Here is a 22,435-nt window from a genome sequence, read left to right on the forward strand (position 1 = left end):
GTTGGGTTTGTTTAGTTTAAGTTTGGTTAGGTTAGGTTAGACTTGGTTTGATTAGGTTGGTTCGCATTGGTAAGGTTAATTTTCATTAAGTTTGGTTAAGTGTGTTTAGGTTTGGTTGAGCGTGTTTTAGTTCATTTGCGGAAGTCAGGTTTGTTAAGGGAGTGAGCTGGCATAAATGGGTGATGAAAGGTTATTGGGATGGTTTGAGCACATAGAAAGAGTGATGAAAGCTTAGGAAAAGAAAAGGAGAGATGGATGGAGTGAACGTGAGGGGACGACCGAGGATGAGATGGGGTGAAAGTGTCTTTATCCAAGAAGGTAATGTCTGTCGAACAGGGGAGTGTGAAGGCATATGTGTGCGTGAAGAATAGCGTATGGACAATATTTTGACGGAGTCCAAAGGGTTTCCTCCCCGTCTTCTCTATTTCTCGCATAGGAAGACGAGGAGGGAAGGTCACCGTGTAAATGAAACGGCCCTGCTATGGATATCCTGTGTCTTGCTGCATTGCTTCTGACCTGGGCAGTGGGTAAGAGACAGGGATGACCCTTCAGCCACAAGGAGCTAAGATGAGAGGGAAACAAACAGGTGGTGGAAGGGAGTGGAATGGGTGCCTTGGGCGGTCACCTCCCTCATAACGAATGGCTAAGATGATTATCTATGACCTTTTTGTCACTCCAGGGCTTCTTTTTGTGTTGCGATGGACTTGATAGAGCGATGGTGTCGTCCACTATCCCATTTCTGCTCGGGCGGTAAGCAGATCTAAAAAACCATCTTGTCTATCGTTTCCTTCAGTGCTTGTGATGGAAATGGAGTGACAATATCCATCAAGACTTCATCAGCTAGCCCACCCCCTCCAGAAATGTATCATTTCAGACACGCACAATCTCCTGTCCTTGACATTTTATGATATTTTATACACATAAAAATATATGGGGTGATCTTTGGCCGAGTGTGTTAGCGCTTCAATACATGTGATGGAGTTCAGGAGTGTTAGGGAGAAGGTTGAGTCATGTCTGGTAGCAAGCCATTTGTATAATAAGGGCACACGTTCTTAGAGTTTCTGCAAGAAAAAGTCCTCCTCATCCTGGTTAAGGACACGGGGAGAGGACCCAGGAAGTATCGGCCTTACGAGGACGGTTTCTGCAGTGTCTACGAAGTCCCCGACCGAACCCTACAGGACGCGGCACTGTGGGTCACTTTGACCACTTGTGTCTACTCGCAGCGTGTCTAAGGGTCGCAGCTGCCCACACTTCATGTGTATTCCCCTAAAGTGTCAGCCAAATCATCGATTTTATTGCATTTGTATCATTGCCAAATGACAGCTGTGTTCCGTTTCATTGTTTCAGATCACACAATTTAAGACGATACTTTTATAAGCATTACCTTTGTTGGTTCTGTCATCCATCTAATTTGAAAATATAACTCACCCATGGTGTATTTAAGTTACTTTAGATACAGTTTATTTCATCTTATATGTGAGTGCTCGTTAGCTCAGTTGGTAGAGCGTTATAACCACTGATTCACTTTCATAAAGGTCTCAGGTCCGAGTCCTGTGCGAGCTACAATCTTTTTTTCATACGAGCTCCACCTCCCTGTGTCAGAACTTTACGAGACCGCCCACCTCAGGAGAGCGTAGAGAACACAACAGCAACGTCCTCCTTTCCCATCAATTATTTTTTTAGTCACAACCGTCACAAAACAAATCTTGATTAAAAGTCTCTGCCTACATTCCTAACGTCTGACTTGTCGGTTTTTCCCTAGATGTTGGCATGTCCGCCTCTGATCATGACATAAGAGAAAATGGAATAGAACATTACTTATGAAAGAAAACAAGGTTGTAAAGGGGTGACTACAGTATATGACTATGAAAACGCTCGGAGTGGTGGTGCTGGGGGGGGGGGTGCCTTTCCATTTTACGAGAATGAGAACCTGCTATGAAGACAAGAGAGACTAGTGAATACTTTATTTGGTGAATTAGCTGAGCCCTGTGCATCAGGTCAGCCAGTGACGGGAGACAGCAGCGATCCAATAAGGAAGATGCGGGCAATGGTGAGGTTAAGTCGCCCCGTTTAGTGGCGTGCAGTAAAAACAAGGTTAGAATCTGTACAAAACCAAACTCTACAAATAAGAATATATAAGTCTGTATCTCCCTAGATAGAAAATAAAAATAAACCTCCCCGTAAGCATTTCAAATAAGCATTTTTTGTAGAATATCTTATATCTAACACATTTCAAGAGAAATAATATCAGTCGATATAATATACTTGGGTTTCCGAAAAGCTTTTGATACGATCCCACATAACCGGCTACTTAGTAAATTACAGTCACATGGCATCGTAAGTAATATTCACGACTCAAAGATTGATTAACAGAGAGAAAACAAAGGGTTCTAATTGATGGAAATTCGCCCGACTTGAGTGATGTAGTTGCGGTGTTCTCCAGGGATCTGTGCTTGGTCCAATTCTCTTTTTGATTTATGTAGATGCTATGCATAGTGGTCTGGTATGTAAAATAAATTGTAAATGTAATTTGATATTGATAAATATAATTTTTTCCATATAGCCAACAAAAACAACTGTAATGATTATTCCAGAAATAGTAGTTAGCTTCAGAAATCACACCAAGAAAAATATCTAGTTATTATAGCATCTAAGGATCTGAAATCGACCCTCCAGGGTTCAAAAAGCGCGAAAACTGTCCAGCAAATAGCAGGATTTACTGGAGGAACATTTGAATACAAAACTGAAAAAGTTATGAGTATATAATTTTCTTGTAAGACCTCATCTCGAATACCGTGTTCAGTTTTGGTCGCTATATCTTATGAAAGACAGAAATTAGAAAGAGCAGAACGTAGAATGACTAAAAGGATCCCCTGTTTACCCTATGAAAATCGTCCATGTTAGTGGTTCTCAACCTGTGGTCCATGGAACCCTAGTGGTCCACGATGGTTCACTAGTGGAGCCGCCAGCCGAAAGTCACTAGAATTTAGTGGATGCAAAACGATTGAATTTAGTGTTGAAGTCATCTCCAGGAGGCTAAACAATAGTAATTCATAAGTACGGGGTACGTGTGAAAATAGGTTGAGAACCTTGGGTCTAAGTGAACTTAACTTATTCAGCTTATCCAAACGTAGAATGCGGGGTAATTTGACTAGTCTTTAAAATGCTTCATGGCCTTGTCATTATGAGCTTAGGTGATTTTCGTATTGTGGACAAAAGTAATGTCACAAGAAATAATGGTTACAAAATAATCTATGTGAGATTAAACACGAACTATTTTTTACTGCATTGTAAATGCTTGGAACAAGTTATCTGTTCGTGTTGTAATTTCAAATACAACTGACAATGATGAAGAAGAAGAAGAAGAAATAGATATATGGCATCCAAACCTAATCAACATCGTGAGTTCATATACATTAAGTCAGTGGTTCTTAACCATTTCCACTGTTTACACCCACTTTCAATTCGGAAGCAGCCCCGTAAGGACCAATAGGTCTGTTGCTGTTTGCATCTCCTTAACAATGTCCTGACCATTTCACTACGGTAGGGTCTCCTTTGGCTGAATAAAATCACCTGACGTCAACTATGGACCTCTCCCAGTGCTTTCCCAAGTTGCCGGTATTGTAGTGACGAGAGATGTGGGTTTACGAATCCAGGTAAGTCACAGCAACAAAAGTCACGGAAAAGTCACACAAAAAAGAATAAAAAAAGGCAATGTTAGCACTATTTCTAGGTTTGGGAACAAAGTATGATACCAATGCTGAGTTTCGTTTGTTTTGTGGCATGATTGATGCTCTAGCTTTTCTGCCTAAAGCCGAGGAGTTGCTGATGTACTTATGTTAGTGGCTCCTTTCGAATGATGGCAACAGCCAGTTCCCATGTCATGCCCTGATGCCTCTTGGAATGCGCCACATTCCACTTATGTTTGCCCCTCGCCTATGTAATGTGCATGACCCCACCATGAACAACAATCCCCGTAACAACTTGTGCTAACGGTGGAATAACAGATTCTTCAACCTTGTTGGTCTCTACCTTCCTTCAGTCTGAAGTGTCATTGAATGGTTTCAGGGTGAGGGAGCGACAGGGAGCATCATTATTCAGCAGGACGCTGTTGGCAACTCTCCTCGAAGAAGAGTTTGATGTGTAGCTCGAAGAACGCCCTCGCAATTTGTATGTTGCTCGATGGCGGGAGGACCACAGGACTGTGGAAGAATTCTTTCGTGGAGACGGTTGGATTATTCGTTTTGATCATCAACATAAAGACCGAATATACGGACTTTGATTCTTATTCTGTATTCAGTCCACTGAGGAAGGCCCAAGAGGTCGAAACGTCTGGTTCTGAATAAAGCTCCATACTCTAGCCTTAACGTTTCATTTTGCCACCTCACCTCCATATTTGTCTGTCTTTACATACTGAATATACATGTAATGCCACACTATTATGTAAGCTTTTTTCAGTCTGTACATTTACCCTCAATAAATGACTGACTTAAATAGTTTTGTTTGATTACTATGTTTGAAATATTTAACAAAACATGTTCTTAATATGCATGCAATGCCATCATATATAGTGTTGCCAATATGTACAAGTCATGTATTGACAATTAATAGCTTATCAAATATTTTCTGTTTTATTTCTTTAATTGTTTATGGAACTTCAATAAATTGTGACTGACTTCCAAGACTTTAGTTTGATTACCGACTTTTTATTAGCCAAAATTGTTATTTTTTCTGTCACTTTTTTCCAGTGACTTTATTAGTGATGTGACTTTTTTCCTGTCATTTTTTTCCTAGTCAAAATTGTGACTTTCTTCCTGTCGTTTGCAATAATGATTATGAAAATATGATGAGAATAATAATAGAGCAGTTGGATTGAGTCAGGTAGTCTGAGAACAGTTATAGATTTGAAAATATAAAAATACAAAATAAATGAATACACAAACAGAAGTTTAAGGGAGAGAAAGAGAAAAGTAAGGAATGGTGTGAACAATGATAATTTTGAAAATTAGATGAGTGAAAAATAAATCAAGTAAAACGAAAATTGAGGAAAGAGAAACGGGGAAAGGTGGTGAGAGGTGAGGGTGTGATGAGAGGAGCAGTGGGCATTTTGATCGAGCTAGGTGGTTTGGGGTATCATTCCTGGAGACCATGTGTCACTGAGTATTCAAGGGTCTATATATATATATATATATATATATATATATATATATATATATATATATATATATATAGAGAGAGAGAGAGAGAGGAGAGAAAACGGAAGATCAGAGTAACTTTACAAAAAGACATGCGAAAAGATTTAGGTCTTTTCGCCTGTCTTTCTGTAAACTGATTCAGTAACCTTTATTTTTTCAAATCTTTATATATCTTTATTTTACTATTAACATTATTATTATCATTATTTGCACAACCAAAATTAAAGGAAGCACGTTGTATTTGTGGGACGTGTGCGTGTGTGTGTTTATGTAATTGTATTTACGTAGTCGTGACGTTCAAGATAGAAGCTATATTCGTGTAGTCTCATTTCTGTACTTCCATATACCTTTAGAAAATATGTTTTATGTTTTGACCATTCCTTCTTCCGTGTTCCACAAATAATACGTGTGTATTACGTACATTACCCAACTGGTTTCTATTGTCGTTGTTATATAGATCTGATTACGGACAATACCAATAAATGTCGTCAGCTCAGCTGGTAGAGCGTTATTTTCCTTATTCCACCAAGTGGTACTTCTTTCCCATGGTCCTCCAGATCATGAGGTCCATCACCCCTCCAGCGAGCTCGTCGTACTACACTGAAGACTGTGAATCCCATCAGAGGAGGGTTTGGCGTGGTTTCTGTGATCGCCGATGGAGTGACCGAACTATGCAGAGTCAGTGACGGCAACTCCGCTTTCCAGACAGAGCTTGCTGCCTCTCCAAGGCCTTGGATCACGCCCTTTCTGCTGGGCAGGGGGGAGTCGTGATCCACACAGACTCAAGCACTACTATGAGCGTCATCCGGTCGGGTGACGTCTAACTAATGACGTCAATCCAACACTCGCTGAACCTCTCTTAACGTCAAGAGAGGTCTGCAAGGTTTTAACTGGATCCCCAGTCATAATGAGGTTCCAGATAATGCTAAACAAATTCCTGATGAGACGCTGGGCTTCACAAAGTGAACATGATTGTTGAGTGATGATTTTGTCAACATTTGTGGTATTGAAAACTAAGCATCTCCTGTGTCTTCAGTATCAACCAAGAGTTCTCTAAATGTCTTTCTAGGATATTTGATTATAAGCTGATATGGCTTGTAATATGTTGAAGAGCGCCAACGAACATCTACTGTGCATGGATCCCTTCAGGTATTGATAGGTTGCTCCTTATAAAGAGGGAATCTCATAAAAAGGAAGAGAGTAAAGAAAACGATTGTAGCTCGTGCAGGATTCGAACCCGCGACCTCCGCATTATCGTAACGCACGATAGATCCAGCGCGACGCTCTACCAACTGAGCTAACGAGCATAGAAATAGATAAGTGCATAGTTGTAAATATAAACAACCAAACTTAATGTAGCTGAATACATGAATACGTAAGTACCTGCAAATACAAAACACACACATACACTCACACACACGCGCACACACACTCCTTTGGGATACGTGTACTTTTTCGTAGTGTGTATTTAGTAATTTTACATTTGATTATACATTGCTCTCGACAGACCTATTTTATCCTGTAAAGTTTATTTTCAGCAAAAAATTGCCGCAGACGAAGAACAACAACGCTATTTATTTTCCAAAACAATATACATTATATCTTTTGCCTGTCTCGTCGCTTTCGTACGCATTAACCACCTCAACCACCCCGCGAGCCCCTCCGCATCCAAGTCAAGTGCGGCCTTCCTATGTCGGGAGAGTCAAAGTGTGCGTTCGTATGTGCGTTCTTCGTGTGCAGCGAACTGTGTCGAGAATAACTCCCGACCAACATATCTCCTCTCGTGCGATTTCGGACCGGACCAAGGGAGAGTGAAGTCGTGGCATCCTTTCTGAGTGTTGTGGATGTCAAGGACGACCCCACCGGTTACTCCTGGAAGGCCCAAGCGTTAAGTGTGATCAGCGCCTTCGAACTCTGGAAACTGTTTCGTAGTTGACCTCTGGACAGATCTCATCCAGAGTATATTGCCCTCTCCCCTGTGGTAATCTCCCTACGTCAGCTTCCAACTCTTCCTCCTCACCAGAAGTGGCACGGCTGGGGCCCATGGTCCTTGAGGTCATAAGGTTCACCCCTCCCCCCTTTGTCACACTACACCAGCGGTTCCCAAACTGGAGGTAAGTTACCCTTTGGGGGTAATTTAACCACTTTTCGGGGGGTAATGGAGCGGTTACAAAAAATCTGAAAATCAAGAAACCAAGAATTCCTCAACTAGCTTCAAGCATGCAACATCCATCCCACTGATGTTCTTGACATCTTTGGCAGTAGTCATTAGAGATGGACCAAGTTCAAATACAGTAAATAAACAAAAATATCTATAGTGTTTTAATTCATCCACATATATCAATGTTGACTACATTTTGTGAAAGTGGTGACATGTTTAATGTGGCATGTTAAATTGGGTAACAAACTGAAAAAGTTTGGGAACCACAGTACTACACTGACGGGTCTGTTGCGCGGCTTCCTTTGTAACCGTCGATGGGGTGACAGCGGCATCTTCACTCTATAGACAGAGCTTGCTGCCATCTCCAAGGTCCTGGATTACGCCTTCTCTGCTGGGCAGTGGAGGAAGGCAGTCGTGATCCATACAGACGTTATTTGGTCGGGACAGACAACATATGACGGCTACTTAACGACGTCAATGAATTACTCGCAGAACGGACAAGAGAAGTCTACAAGGTTTCACCGGATTCCCTGTCACAATGGGAATCCAGGGAATACTGTTGTAGATGCTGCTGGTTAGACAGTGACGAGGTTCAGCAGGATTACAGTGCACTTACTACCCACGATCACGCAGATCAAGGGCGTCACAATCAAGAAGGCCAGATTGATGGTCAGGGGCGACGATAGCAACAATTTTTAATACTTTCGACCCAGCAATGTGGTACTACCTCGTCACTAGGCTCGAGGGCACCCACCTACATCCTAGTAGAAGAGCGAATTCTATACTCCACTGGATCCGCCTTGGATACCGTTGTGGATGGCAAGTATTAAACTCGGGGAGAAGCAGTCAGGTGTGCTGCAAACTTTGTGGGGCAGCGATGCAACAGCCCCTACACCACTGCATGCCAGAGTGCAGAGCCACTGTCATTCTCCACCTAGGCATCAGCCCGTCATTCACTTCGGCAGGAGTGGCGTGGTACCTCACTATCTCCCCTTCCGAGGCAACTCTCAGCTTCCCGAAGGCACGACCTACCCCTTGGCACCACCTAAGGTCGAGGGGTACCCTCCCTTCCTGATGTCCTCTGGACACCATGATTCCTAACAGAGTTTCATAAGGTGGACACCACCCTCTGATTTCATGAAGGAACTGTTCCGGACCGCCACTAATATTACCAATTAATATACGTATCTGTAGTTACGACCTCAATTTAGGGGATTGTTAGCTGTAGGATTAGGATTAAGACTGAGATACAACAGTTAAGCATTTCCATGCTGTATGAAATCAATATTCTAGGGTATTTAGTTAAGTGACTGAAAAAATCTAAAACCTGTCGAGGGTAATAATCTTCTCGATATAACGAATTGTAAAATTTAACTTTTTTTTATTTAGATAGGACCAGTCATTTTTGTTCATGTATACGAAAACATGATATAAAGCATTACATAAGGTAATGGACTCGACGCCCTAGGACAAAGTATAGTTGACTACCCTCTTCAAAGTATGGTTGAGTCCCCTCTTCAGAAATGTTGAATTGCAGATATATAATTTTCATTATTGATATTTTAATTTTGACACCTGGTGACTTCTCCGTCTTGAGTTTGGTGTACTGTCCATCTCTAATTTCTATCTTCGCAAGTGATCTATCAATCTCCCAGTATTCACAAGAGTTAGGTTCGAAGATCCTACGGAAATAGCGAAAAATCGCAGATAGTGGACGTGCCCCTTAAAAACGACTTAGAATACCTTTTCTAATAGAACAAACCTTGTTTTAACGCTTTTGAATCGTTTTATGATGCCCATAAATGTTGATACTCCATTTGTAAACAGTTACTTTGTAAATATGATAATACGTATTTTAATACAATTATAGTAAAATAGTCTTATTTATTGACTGAATCGTGCTTTCATTAACGCCAAAATTGCATCCGACAGAAACATTACATCGTCCTTCTTTCAGTGTGTTCAGGGCCTTGACTTTCCCCTATAGTGTCATCACATTCTTCGCCAGCTTAGGCGTGATTGTAGAAATGCTAGAAGATACAGGGCATCGTAGGGCGTCCGTAAAGAATCACAAACTTCACACACGTATACAAAGTAAACACTCATGGTAGAGACACGCGGGTAAGCGGCTTGGATGAGAGGACAGTGCAGTAGCCAAATCAGCACAAATGTTAAATGAATCTTGCGCCCTGATTGACTATGCTCATCTTGCTAGCCAATAGTATGGCCAGAAACACTGATGCTGCAGATCCTGGCATCCTACGCTACTTTTTTATTGTTAATATTTAAATCAATATTGATTTATATACCGCATGTTGGAAATTGCTCGTTTTTTGATTAATACATATATCTATAAATTAGATCATTATTATTTTTAAGGCTTAAAAAATAAAGGTGTGTAGGCCTCGCGGGTAAGGAAACACAAATTGCCCTATGGTCCTCTCTCTTAGGTCCTAGCAATGGCCATCGGTAACTTCCTCTTCGTCCTGGTCAAGGGCACAGGGAGAGGACCCTGTAGGTATCGGGCTGAAGAAAATGAGGCCTGTATTTGGGAAGACGGCTTCTGCAATGTCTGCGAAGTCCCCGCCGAACCCTACAGGATGCGGCACTCTGCCAGGTGCCGCGTCTGTGTGGGGCACTTTGACCACCACTTCTGTGTACTTGCAGTGTGTCTAGGGGTTACAGTTACCCACACATCATGGATATGCCTTTTACAAGTTCGGCCCTCAACGGCCTCACCGTCGGTGCCTCCATCATCCACATGGCCGTAAGAGTAAGATGGGGTGAACGGGGTATTTGGTTGTCGAACAACGTGTTCGACAACCAAATACCCCGTTCACACATCACTTTAAACACGTGTCTGTCGAATCGCGTTCGACGAACCGTTAGACCGTTTAACCCCCTCTAAGCGTCGCCTTCGGACCAATCATCTGGTGACAAGCGCTCCTCCTCCTCCTCTCCGTCACCCAAGGACTTTTTTTCCAACACTCAACCACCTCACCCGTGTGATTTACTTCTGCATGTAAACCGAAAAACCCTGATAGGGCCGATGGAACAGGAAGGTCCTCACTTTTCGGTTCCCCGAGCTCTGCAATATTCTCCTCCAGAGGGAACTAGAAGACACTGAAGTAGTGCGCCAAACACAAGAGGCTGAACGTTGGAGCTTCAGGACAGAGGAGGAGTTTGAAATTGCATCAGGGGGAAGGCAAAACTGGGGAACCGGCCTACACCGGTTCAAGCAAGGACCTGTCGCATCCCAAAGAGTGCCAAACAAGTCCAGAGAGTGCTATCGAAGAGGAGGTTTGATACCCTAGTGGAAGTCCTGGGTGTGGGTGGGGTTTTGGGGTATTCCTCTAAAGTGTCAGCCGAATCATCGAGTTTATTGCATTTGATCATTGCCAATTGGCAGCTGTGTTCAGTTTCATTGTTTCAGCTCACCCATTCTAGGACGATACTTTTACAAGCATTACCTTTGATGGTATATGTAATTTGATTTGAAAATATAACTGACTCATAGTGTATTAAAGTTACTTTAAATATAGTTTATGTCTCCCATTAAATTGTTAGCTAGCTACCTCAGTTGGTAGAGCGTTACAATTCTCACATGCAACTCTCGATTAGGTGCAGTTTCGATCCCTGTGCGAGCTACAAACTTTTTCATACGAGCACCACCTCTCCATGTCAGAGTTTTCCTTTTTACGGGGCCGCTCACCTCAGGAGAAGGACGAGAACATAACAGTAACGTCGTTCTTTCCCACCTATTGATTTCACTACAAATCATCGATATCGTCTCTTTAGCTACACCGTCACAAAACAAATATTGATTAAAAGTCTTGGCCTACCGTACATTCCTAACGCCTGGCTTATCGCTTCTTCCCTAAATATTGGAATGTCCGTCACCAGTCATGGCTAAAGATTCACTAAATGAACTGAGGTCATAACCACATATGATCATATTGATTACTAATAATAGCTTGAGTACTCTAAACATGCCACAACATTGTTCTCTGGAATTCCAGTAAGGCTGAAGATCCGTTGAAACCATGCAGAGCTCTCTTGCCGGTGCAAGAAGTTCAGCAAGTGTTGGACTGACGTCCTTAAGTAGACGTTATCCGTTGTCTTTCCCGATTGGATGATCTTAATAACACTCCTTGTGCTTGTGTGAATCATGACTATCCCGTGCCAAGCAGAAAAAGCGTAACATAGGGCCTTGGGTATGGCAACAAGCTTCACCTGTAGAGTGGAGTTGCCGTCACTCATTTTCCATGGCGCAGTCACCCCATCTCCGATTACAAATGCCGCGCCACATCTTCGTGTGATGGGGTCCACTGAGCCGTCAGTATAGTACGATAAGCTCGCTATAGGTGGGTGAGGGGTGGTGATGGGCCGTATGGCCTCAAGGACCATAATAGTGCTACGTCGCAGTGAGCTTTCCTCCTGGTGAGGTGGAAGAGTTGGAAGTTGGGACAGGGAGATTGCCACAGGTGAAGAGGGTATAGTCTGGATGAGGTTTGTCCAGAGGTCGACTACGAACCAGTTTCCAGAGTTCGAAGGCGCTGAACACACTCAAAACATGGGCCATCCACGAGTGATCAGTGGGGTCGCCCTCGACGTCTAGGGAACTAAGAAGGGAGACCATGACTTCACTCTCCCTTGGGCCGGTAAGAAATCGCACGAGAAGATACAAGATGGACGGGAGTTATTCCCGACAGTTTTCTCCACATGAAAAACGCACATATGAACGCACGCATTGATTCACTGTTTCGACATGCCAGGCTCACAAAGGGTGACATAGATACGGAGGGGCTTGCGGGGTGGTTGAAGTGGTAAAGATCGTACGAAAGAGATGAGGAAGGCAAATGCTATGCAGTATACTATTTTAGATATAAAATAGCATTGTAATTGTTTACATGCTGTGATTTTTATTCAGAATAAATTTCATAGGAAAGACTAGATGTCGAGAACGATAAAAAGTGTAAGTACATACACACTAGGCAAAATTACACGTTATACCTCGCAAATGAAGGTGTGTTCGTGTGTATGTATGCGTGCACGTGTGTTTTGTATTAGCATGTATTCACATAGGTATACTATACACCCATGTTAAATTCTTAAGTGTAAGTATGACGGTACATTTATATTGCTCGTTAGCTCAGTCGGTAGAGCGTTGTGTCTTTAATTGCCCTTGGCAATTCCGCAAAGGTCGCAGGTTCGAGTCCTGCACGAGCTAATTTTATTTTTCTTGATATGGCTATTCCGTCTTTCCTTTATTTTTGGAGTGGAACTTCTTAACAAGGAGGACCCTGTTGTAAGGTCAGGGATTTGAATGGGTATTATTTTCCTTTTTTTTTTTTAAAGGTGTACGAGACTTATAACGCATAGTAATGAGGAGCTTACATCTCACACTCCACTCCTCCTTTACGTCATGAGGTCATGTTCGTATGTATGAACCGATTAGGAACCTTAAATTTAGGTGAAGGAGAAAATTTCCCAAACTCCAGTTCAGGATTCTAGTAGAGGAACATCTTTAGGATTTTAGAACAAATGTTTGTTCCAGCACAAAACCACCTTAACTTCGTCAAGGGATGCAAACACAATCATGGGCACCCGGTGGATTTAACGTGAGAGGTAGTCATTCTAAGGCAGACCCATTTGGCAAGTAGGTATAAGTGTCTTGGCGAAAGAAAGTGTAAATCATGGAGATGTTGCATATTGTAGCTTGCCAATTTATGTATAGTGATTCTAAGGCAGACCCATTTGACAGGGACAAAAATGGGACAGGGAATTTCTAACATAAATGCAATTACACTATCAACAATATATAGCAGTTTTCCAACGTACGCGCATGTGTACACGTATAAAATCTCTGATTCGTGGAATATGGAAGAAGAAAATTAAAGTCCAAGAAGAAAAAAGAAATGAAGGCTTTAAGTTCCGTCGAGGTGCATAGGCCTCGTAGATAAGGAAGCACAAAGTGCCCTTGGGTATTCTTTTTCGTGGCTCATGTCCTGGCGCTGACCATCGGTAACTTCCTCCTTGTCCTTGCCAAGGACATGGGGAGAGGACCCTGGAAGTATCGGGTTGACAAAGAGGCCTAGCTTCAGAAAGATGGTGTTTGCAGTGTCTGCGAAGTCCCAGCCGAACCCTACAGGACTCCAGCACTGTACTAGGTGCTGCGTCTGTATGGGGCATTTTGACCGCCACTTGCGCGTATTCACATTGTGTCTAGGGGTTACAGCTACCCACACATTATGGGTATATCCTTTTCAAGCTCGGCTCTCCATGGCCTCACCGTCGGGGTCTCCATCATCCACAAGGCTGTAAGAGTAAGCGTCGCCCTCGGATCAATCATCAGGCGACAAGCGCTCCTCCTTCTCTTCTCCGTCACCCGAGGACTTCTTTTGTTGTTTCCGGCACTCAACTACCTCACCTGCCTGTAAACCAAAGAACCCTGTTAGGACCGATAGCGCAGGAAGGTCCTCACATTTTCGGTCCCCCGACCTCTACAATATTCTTCTGCAGAGGGAACTAGAAGACACTGAAGTAGTGCGCCAAACACAAGAGGCTGAACGTTGTAGCTTCAGCATAGAGGAGGGGTTTGAAATTGGGAAGGCAAGACTGAGGAAGCGGCCTCCACCGGTTCAAGAAGGTCCTGTCGCATCCCAAAGAATACCAAACGAGTCCAAACATTGCTATCGAAGAGGAAGTTTGATACCCTAGTGGAAGTCCTGGGTATGGGTGGGGTTATGGGGTATTCGCCTATAGTGTTAGCCGAATCATCGAGTTTAGTACATTTGTTCGTTGCCAACAGGCAGGTGTGTTCGGTTTCATTGTTTCCGATCTACCCATTCTAGGATGATACTTTTACAAGCATTACCTTTGATGGTATATGTCATCAATCTAATTTGAAAATATAAGTCACCCATAGTGTATTAATGTTACTTTAAATTTAGCTTCTTTTTCTCACTACGTTGGGAGCTCGCTAGCTCAGTTGGTAGAGCGTTACAATTCACACACGCAACTTTCGTAAAGGTCGCAGGTTCGATCCCTGTGCGAGCTACAACCTTTTTTAATACGAGCCCCACCTTTCCATGTCATTTTTTCTTTTTACGAGGCCGCCCATTTCAGGAGGAGAACACGACATTAACCTCGTTCTTACCCACTTATTGATTTCACTACAAATCATCGATATCGTCTCTTCAGCTACAACAGTCACAAAACAAATATTGATTAAAAGTCTGTGCCTATGGTACATTCCTAACGTCTGGCTTATCGCTTCCTCCCTATATATTGGAATGTCCATCACCAGTCATGGCTAAAAATTCACAAAATGAACTGAGGTCGCAACCACATATACTCTAAACACGCCACAACATTGTTCTCTGCAATCCTAGTGTGGCTGAGGATACGTTAAAACCATGCAGAACTCTCTTGCCGGTGCAAGAAGTTCAGCGAGTGTTGGACTGACGTCCTTAAGTAGATGTTATCCGTTGTCTTTCCCGATTGGATGATCTTAGTAACACTCCTTGTGCCTGTGTGAATCATGACTACCCCGTGCCAAGGAGAAAAACGTAATATAGGGCCCTGGGTATGGCAACATGCTTCGTCTGTAGAGTGAAGTTGCCGTCACTTATTCTCCATGGCTCGGTCACCCCATCGGCGGTTATAAAAACCGCGACACATCCTCGTGTGATGTGGTCCACTGAGCCGTCAGTATAGTACGACAAGGTCGTTAGAGGCGGGTGGGGGGGTGGTGATGGGCTGTATGGCTGATAGCGCAGGAAGGTTTTCACTTTTCGGTCCCCGACCTCTACAATATTCTCCTCCAAAGGGAACTAAAAGACATTGAAGTAGCGCTCCAAGCACAAGAGGCTAAACATTGGGGCTCCAACACAGAGGAGTTTGAAATCGTATCAGAGGGAAGACAAGGTAAGGACAGGCCTCCACCGGTTCAAGCAAGGACCTGTCGCATCCCATAGAGTGCCACGCCAGAGTGCCACCGAAGAGGAAGTTTGATACCCCAGGGGAAGTCCTGGGTGTGGGTGGGGTCATGGGGGATTCCCCTAAAGTGTCAGCCGAATCATCGAGTTTATTACATTTGTTCGTTGACAATAGGCTGCTGTGTTCCGTTTTATTGTTTCAGATCATCATTTCTGGGACGATACTTTTAGTCATTAGATTTTAACTAATCTGTTATCAGTCTAATTTAAAAGATATAACTCATCCATAGTGTAGTTAAGTAACAGTCAATATAATTGATTTTTTTTCAATTATGTATTTGCTCGCTAGCTCAGTCGTAGAGCGTTAGGTATCCCATAAGCAAGTTTTGTCAAAAGTTGTAGGTTCGAGTCCTGTGTGGGGAAATGTTCCTTTTTCATACAAGTCCCATCTCCCCATGTCAGGTGTCCTCTTTATGAGGCCGCCCTCCTCAGGGTAGGGAAGAGGACGTGGCAGCAACGTTCTTCTTTTCCACCATTTACACCTCAAACTATTAACATCGTCTCTTTAACTACAACCTTCACAGAATAAATAGTGTTCAAAAGTCTTTGCCTACATTCCTAACGCCTGATTCATCGCTTCCTACCTAGGTGTTGCAATATCCGTCACCAATCATCACAAAAGAAAATGGAAGTGAACATTGCATATGAAAGAAAACGAGGTTGGAAGTGGATGACTATATGACGATGAAAACACTCAGGAGATGCCTAGGATTCTAATATTAGAAATATTGACAAAATGCTTAATGTAAAAAATCAAGTTCACCCTGTGAAGCCAAGCGTCTCACTCATCAAGACTTTGACATCAATGTCAATAACACTCGCTGAGTCTGTATCACGACTGCCCTTTGCCCAGCAAAGAGGGCGTGATCCAAGGCCTTGAAGATGACATCAGGATCTGTCTGTTAAGTGGATCTGCCATCACTCACTCTCCATATCGAAGTTACTCTATCGGCAGTCACAAAAGCCGTTCAACACCCTCCTGTGAGAGGGTGCACAGAGTCGTCAGTGTAGTACGACGATCTGACTGGAGGGGTGGTGGATCTTATGGCCTGGAGGACTATGGGTCGTAATCGTGCAGGGAAAGAAGTGTCGCTTTGTGGAATAAGGAAACTAACACTCTGTAACCGGTGGTAGAGAATGTAAAGCCTTTTCGTGATTTCTTGGTTTGTTGTGCTGAAGAGATATTTACAGCATGAGGATGTAATCCCCTTCGAGGAGAGTTCCCAGATACTCCCTCTACGGGAGAGTTCTCTTTCTGTGGCGACAAAGTCGCTCATACATATATGTGAATATGCCTGTCTTTGCATATTTGGTGTAGGTTAACAGTTAGATCATAGGTTTGGGATTTATACAGTATTATTTGTGTGCTCGTTACCTTCCAATTGATGTATTTAGTATTAGTGAATGCATCATGAAATGATGTATGGTTTGCAGTTATAATTATGTAGTTTGGTATGTATAAGGAAATGGTTCTCTAAATGTCTTTCTAGGATACTTGGTAATGAGTTGTTACGGCTTGTAATGCTAAAATAATGCTGATGAACACTTATGGCGCATTGATCCCTTCATAGCATGATGTTTGTTTGGCCAGTTGTCATAACATGCACATTTCCACAAAGATGATCTTCTTTATCTTATCGGTGGAGACTTGACTATACATGGTTCTGATACTGTGATATTGACAGGGTCCTCCTTATAAAGAATAAAATCCACAAAATAAATAGATGAATAAATAAATATATAAATAGATAAAATAAAATAAAGGAAAGACGGGAGAGCCATGTCAGGAAAAATGAATTTAGCTCGTACAGGACTCGAACCTGCGACCTTTGCGAAATTGCCAATGGCAATGAGAAAGCACAACGCTCTGCCGACTGAGCTAACGAGCTATGAGAATATATGTCAATACTTACGGTTATAAATAAGTAAAATCTAAAATAGGTGTATAGAATACGTGAATATATATACACGAACACACATTCTTTTGCGAAGCATAAAGCGTAATTTTTCCTAGTGTGTATGTACTTTCACTTATTTTATTGTTCCTGAGACCTATTTTTTCTTATGAAATCTACTTTGGATAAAAATCACAGCAGACAAATAATAACAACAACGCTATTTTATATCTAAACGAATATACTGTGCAGCTTTTGCATTCTTCTCTTTCGTACGTTCTTTACCACTTCAACCACCCCCGCGAGCCCCTCCGTATCTATGTTATCCCGTGTGAGCCTGACATATCAACAGTGAATCAGTGCGTGCGTTCGTATGTGCGTTCTTTATGTGGAACGAACTGTGACGGGAATAACTTCCGACCACCTCTCTTCTCGTCCGATTTCTGACCGGCCCAAGGGAGAATGAATTCAAGGCCTCCTTTCTGAGTGCCCTGGACGTCGAGGACTACCCCACCGGTCACCCCTGCAAGACCCATGCGTTGGGAACTGGTTTGTAGTCGACCTTTGGACAGACCTCATCCAGACTGAACCCCCTTCCCCTTGTGGCAGTCTCCCTGTCCCAACTTACAACTCTTCCACCTCACCAGGAGGAAAGGTGACTGCGACGTAGTACCGTTATGGATCATGGTCCTTGAGGCTATAACGTCCATCACCCCCCAAGTCTTCTAGCGAGCTTATCGTATTATACTGACGGCTCAGCGGACCCCATCACACGAGGATGTGGCGCGGCATTTGTAACCGCAGATGAGGTGACCGCGCCATGGAAAATGAGTGACGGCAACTCCGCTTTACAGACGAAGCATGTTGCCATCTCCAGGGCTCTGTAATACGCTATCTCTGCTGGGCAGGTCGTAGTCGTGATTTATACAGGCACAAGGAGTGTTATTAAGATCATCCAATCGAGGAAGACAACGGATAACGTCTACTTAAGAACGTCAGTCCAACACTCGCTGAACCTCTTGCACAGAGAAGAGAGTTCTACAAAGTTCCTCTGGATCTCCAGTCATATTGGGATTCCAGAGAATACTGTTGTGGTGTGCCTAGATTAGTCAAGCTATTATTACCAATTGATATATGTATATATTGCTACGACCTCAGTTAATTTATTAACTTTTTTAAGCTCAGAATTGAGAACTAAGATTGCGACGCAACAATAACCTATTCAGTACGAGTCAAATTCTCACGCACAGCATCGGCTGCCACATGTACGATGCATCACACTGATCGCATTATAAAATATAAAGTCACTGTTATATTACTCGTTCTCTTTTACTCTGAGTAATAATAAACACAGAGAACGTGATCAAACCAGTTTTCAGTATCCGGGGGTAACTCATGCGCATCTACAAAAATATATATATATAATCAAAACGCTGACACTGGCATCTTCATGTATCCACTCGCTTCATGTCGCCTACATAGTCGTCCTCTTACCAAAGTGATGGCGTATACAAGCTGTATGAAGTCAGTATTCTAGAGTGTCTAGTATACGCAAGCAAACTAAGAGATATTGAAAACATTTCTAAAACCTTGCCTAGGGAACAATCTTCTCGATAAAATGAATCATGAAAATTTACTTTTTCCGTTTAGGAGTGGCATATCCTTTTGTTTATATATACAAACATATGATGTAATGCATTAAGGAAGGTAACTGACTCGGCGTCATAGAACCTAGCATGGTTGACTTCACTCTAGAGGAGTGTTGAGTTTCCGATATATAATCTTCATTATTAATCTTTTAATTTTGACACCCGTGTTGATTGTTAATTCTGTTGCATTGGCTATCTATGATTCCCGTCCATGTGGATAATTTATTATATATACATACATATACATACATATATATATATATATATATATATATATATATATATATACATATATATATATATATATATATATATATATGTATATATATATGTAAATGTGTGTGTATGTGCATTTGTATGTGTGTGTATGTGCATTTGTATGTGTGTGTGTGTATGTGTATGTGTGTGTAAGGCGACATGGGGAGAGGACCCTAGAAGTATCGGGTTGACGAAGAGGCCTAGCTTCAGAAAGATGGTGTTTGTAGTGTCTGCGAAGTCCCGGCCGAACCCTACAGGACACCGGCGCTATGCCAGGTGCCGCGTCTGTGTGGGGCACTTTGACCGCCACATGTGCGTATTCACTCATATTGTGTCTAGGGGTTACAGCTACCCACTCATCATGTTTGGGTCTCCACGGCCTCACTGTCGGTGTCTCCATCATCCACAAGGCTGTAAGAGTAAGCGTCGCCCTCGGATCAATCATCAGGCGACAAGCGCTCCTCCTTCTCTTCTCCGTCACCCGAGGACTTCTTTTGTTGTTTCCAACACTCAACCACCTCACCAGCCTGTAAACCAAAGAACCCTGTTATGACCGATAGCGCGTGAGGGTCCTCACTTTTCGGTCCCCCCTCTACAATATTCTTCTGCAGAGGGAACTAGAAGACACTGAAGTAGTGCGCGAAACACAAGATGCTGAACGTTGGAGCTTGAGCACAGAGGAGGAGTTTGAAATTGTATCAGAGGGAAGGCAAGACTGGGGAACCGGCCTCCACCGGTTCAAGAAGGTCCTGTCGCATCCCAACGAGTCCAAACATTGCTATCGAAGAGGAAGTTTGATACCCTAGTGGAAGTCCTGGGTGTGGGTGGGGTTATGGGGTATTCGCCTAAAGTGTCAGCCGAATCATCGAGTTTAGTACATTTGTTCGTTGCCAATGGGACCTTTCGCAGTCAGGCTCGTAGATTCCTATTAACGCTAGAATTTTCAATTGTCTCGGATTTCACGAGGCAAAGGGGTGACTTAGTTAATTTGGAAACCGATATAAAAAAAAAAAATAAACGCCATAAATTGCTGCATAAATGTATTTAAGATTAAAAACATGACTCACAATGTTATAAATTTTACTTACTGGTGTGTGATAAGGCTTTGTTAATTTGATTATAAGGTAAAACTAAAAATAGCTAATTATTTATACTGAAGTAACTATGAGCAGTAAAAATAAGAGAATATTGATATCGGTCTGTGCATTTTATCTGAGAGTGTTGAAAAATAATGGATATCACTGTCACGTCCTGTATATGAAGATAATCAGTGAGATAAAAAATAACAACAGTGGTGGCGGACGTACGAAGTTAACGACATTTTTGTAAAGAATAGCCTCTTAGATCTGCTGGGAGCTATTTTCAAACAAATATGACTAATTTTACGTGTGCCGCGGCAAACTGCACGTCAGACTAAAACAATAGATAACTTAAGACAAAGTTTATCGTACCGAAAAAAATTAAGTCTTCGATGCAAAATTATATTTTCGATACATTACATAGTTTTGCCTATTGCTTGGTGCATTCAAATGAAAGTATATATCAGTATACGTCCATTGAAGTCAGTAGAAAATGACAAATTGCTTGGCTTGATACAATTATAGGCTGTTTTACGAATATCATCTGTGATTATAAATAGTGGCTCAAACAATGCTATATGCCGTTTGCAATCATGAAATTGACTTAAATTTCAGACACAATAATGTACAACGATACACCTCTGTAAGCTTATATAACTTGCCCAAAAAAGTATTTATTTTCCGGCAAGAATTACAAAATCTGGCGGTGTCTGGTATCAATTTGCTCACTGCGAAAGGTCCCATTGGCAGCTGTGTTCGGTTTTATTGTTTCAGATCACCCATTCTAGGACGATACTTTTACAAGCATTACCTTTGTTGGTATATGTCATCAATCTAATTTGAAAATATAAGTCACCCATAGTGTATTGAAGTTACTTTAAATATAGTTTATTTCTCCCCCTAAACTGTTAGGTCGCTAGCTCAGTTGGTAGAGCGTTACAATTCACACATGCAACTTTCATAAAGGTCACAGGTTCGAGCCCTGTGCGAGCTACAACCTTTTTCATACGAGCTCCACCTCTCCATGTCAGAGTTTTCCTTTCTACGAGGCCGCTCACCTCAGGAGAAGGACGAGAACATAACAGTAACGTCGTTCTTTCCCACCTATTGATTTCACTACAAATCATCGATATCGTCTCTTCAGCTACAACCGTCACAAAACAAATATTGATTAAAAGTCTGTGCCTATGGTACATTCCTAACGTCTGGCTTATCGCTTCCTCCCCATATATTGGAATGTCGGTCACCAGTCATGGCTAAAGATTCATTAAATGAACTGAGGTTGTAACCACATTTACTCATATTAATTAGTAATAATAGCTTGACTACTCTAAACAAGCCATAACATTGTTCTTTGGAATCCTAAAGTGACTGGAGATCCAGAGTAAGTTTACAGAACTCTGTTGCCGATGCAAGAGGTTCAACGAATGTTGGAGTGACGTCCTTAAGTAGATGTTATCCGTATCCATTGTCTTCCCCAATTGGATGACCTCAATAACACTCCTTGTGCTTGTGTGAATCATGACTACCCCGTGCCAAGTAGAGAAAGGGTAATATAAGGCCGTGGGGATGGCAACAATCCTCGTCTGTAGAGTAGAGTAGCTGTTACCCATTTTCCATGGAGCTGTCAACCCACCTGCGGTTATTAAAACCTCGCCACATCTTCGTTTAATGGGGTCCACTGAGCCGTCAGTATAGTCCGACAAGCTGGCTATAGGTGGCTGGGGGGTGGTAATGGGCCGTATGGCCTCAAGGACCATCGGTCACAATGGTGCCACGTCGCAGGCAGCGTTCCTCCTGGTGAGGTGGAAGAGTTGGAAGATGGGACAGGGGGATTGACAGGGGGGGAAAGGGTATAGTCTGCATGAGGTTTGTCCAGAGGTCAACTACGAACCAGTTTCCAGAATTTGAAGGCGCTGATCACAGTCAACGCATGGGCATTCCACGAGTGACCGGTAGGATCGTCCTCGACATCCAGGGCACTAAGAAGGGAGGCCATGACTTCACTCTCCCTTGGGTCGGTAAGAAATCGGACGAGAAGACACAAGATGAACGGGAGCTATTCCTGACATAGCTTTCTGTACATGAAGAACGCACATATGAACGCACGCATTGATTCACTGTTCCGACATGCCAGGCTCACAAGAGTTGACATAGATACGGAGGGGCTCGCGGGGTGGTTGAGGTGGTAAAGATCG

General features: G+C 42.6%; 3 non-coding genes across 3 annotated transcripts; 2 read left to right on the plus strand and 1 right to left on the minus strand.

Moving 5' to 3' along the window:
* The first annotated feature begins 12,497 nt into the window (after positions 1-12,497).
* TRNAK-UUU (transfer RNA lysine (anticodon UUU)) lies at positions 12,498-12,587 on the plus strand. Its single transcript is given in 2 exon segments — positions 12,498-12,534; positions 12,551-12,587. It is a non-coding gene; the product is annotated as a tRNA-Lys (tRNA).
* A 1,745-nt stretch (positions 12,588-14,332) lies between these two features.
* Positions 14,333-14,416, plus strand: TRNAV-CAC (transfer RNA valine (anticodon CAC)). Its single transcript is given in 2 exon segments — positions 14,333-14,370; positions 14,380-14,416. It is a non-coding gene; the product is annotated as a tRNA-Val (tRNA).
* Positions 14,417-17,155: 2,739 nt separating this feature from the next.
* TRNAE-UUC (transfer RNA glutamic acid (anticodon UUC)) lies at positions 17,156-17,245 on the minus strand. Its single transcript is given in 2 exon segments — positions 17,156-17,191; positions 17,209-17,245. It is a non-coding gene; the product is annotated as a tRNA-Glu (tRNA).
* Positions 17,246-22,435: the final 5,190 nt, after the last annotated feature.

The sequence above is a fragment of the Oratosquilla oratoria genome, chromosome 9 (genome assembly GCF_046742065.1).
Source record: "Oratosquilla oratoria isolate Oo_2021 chromosome 9, ASM4674206v1, whole genome shotgun sequence".
Taxonomy (NCBI): domain Eukaryota; kingdom Metazoa; phylum Arthropoda; class Malacostraca; order Stomatopoda; family Squillidae; genus Oratosquilla; species Oratosquilla oratoria.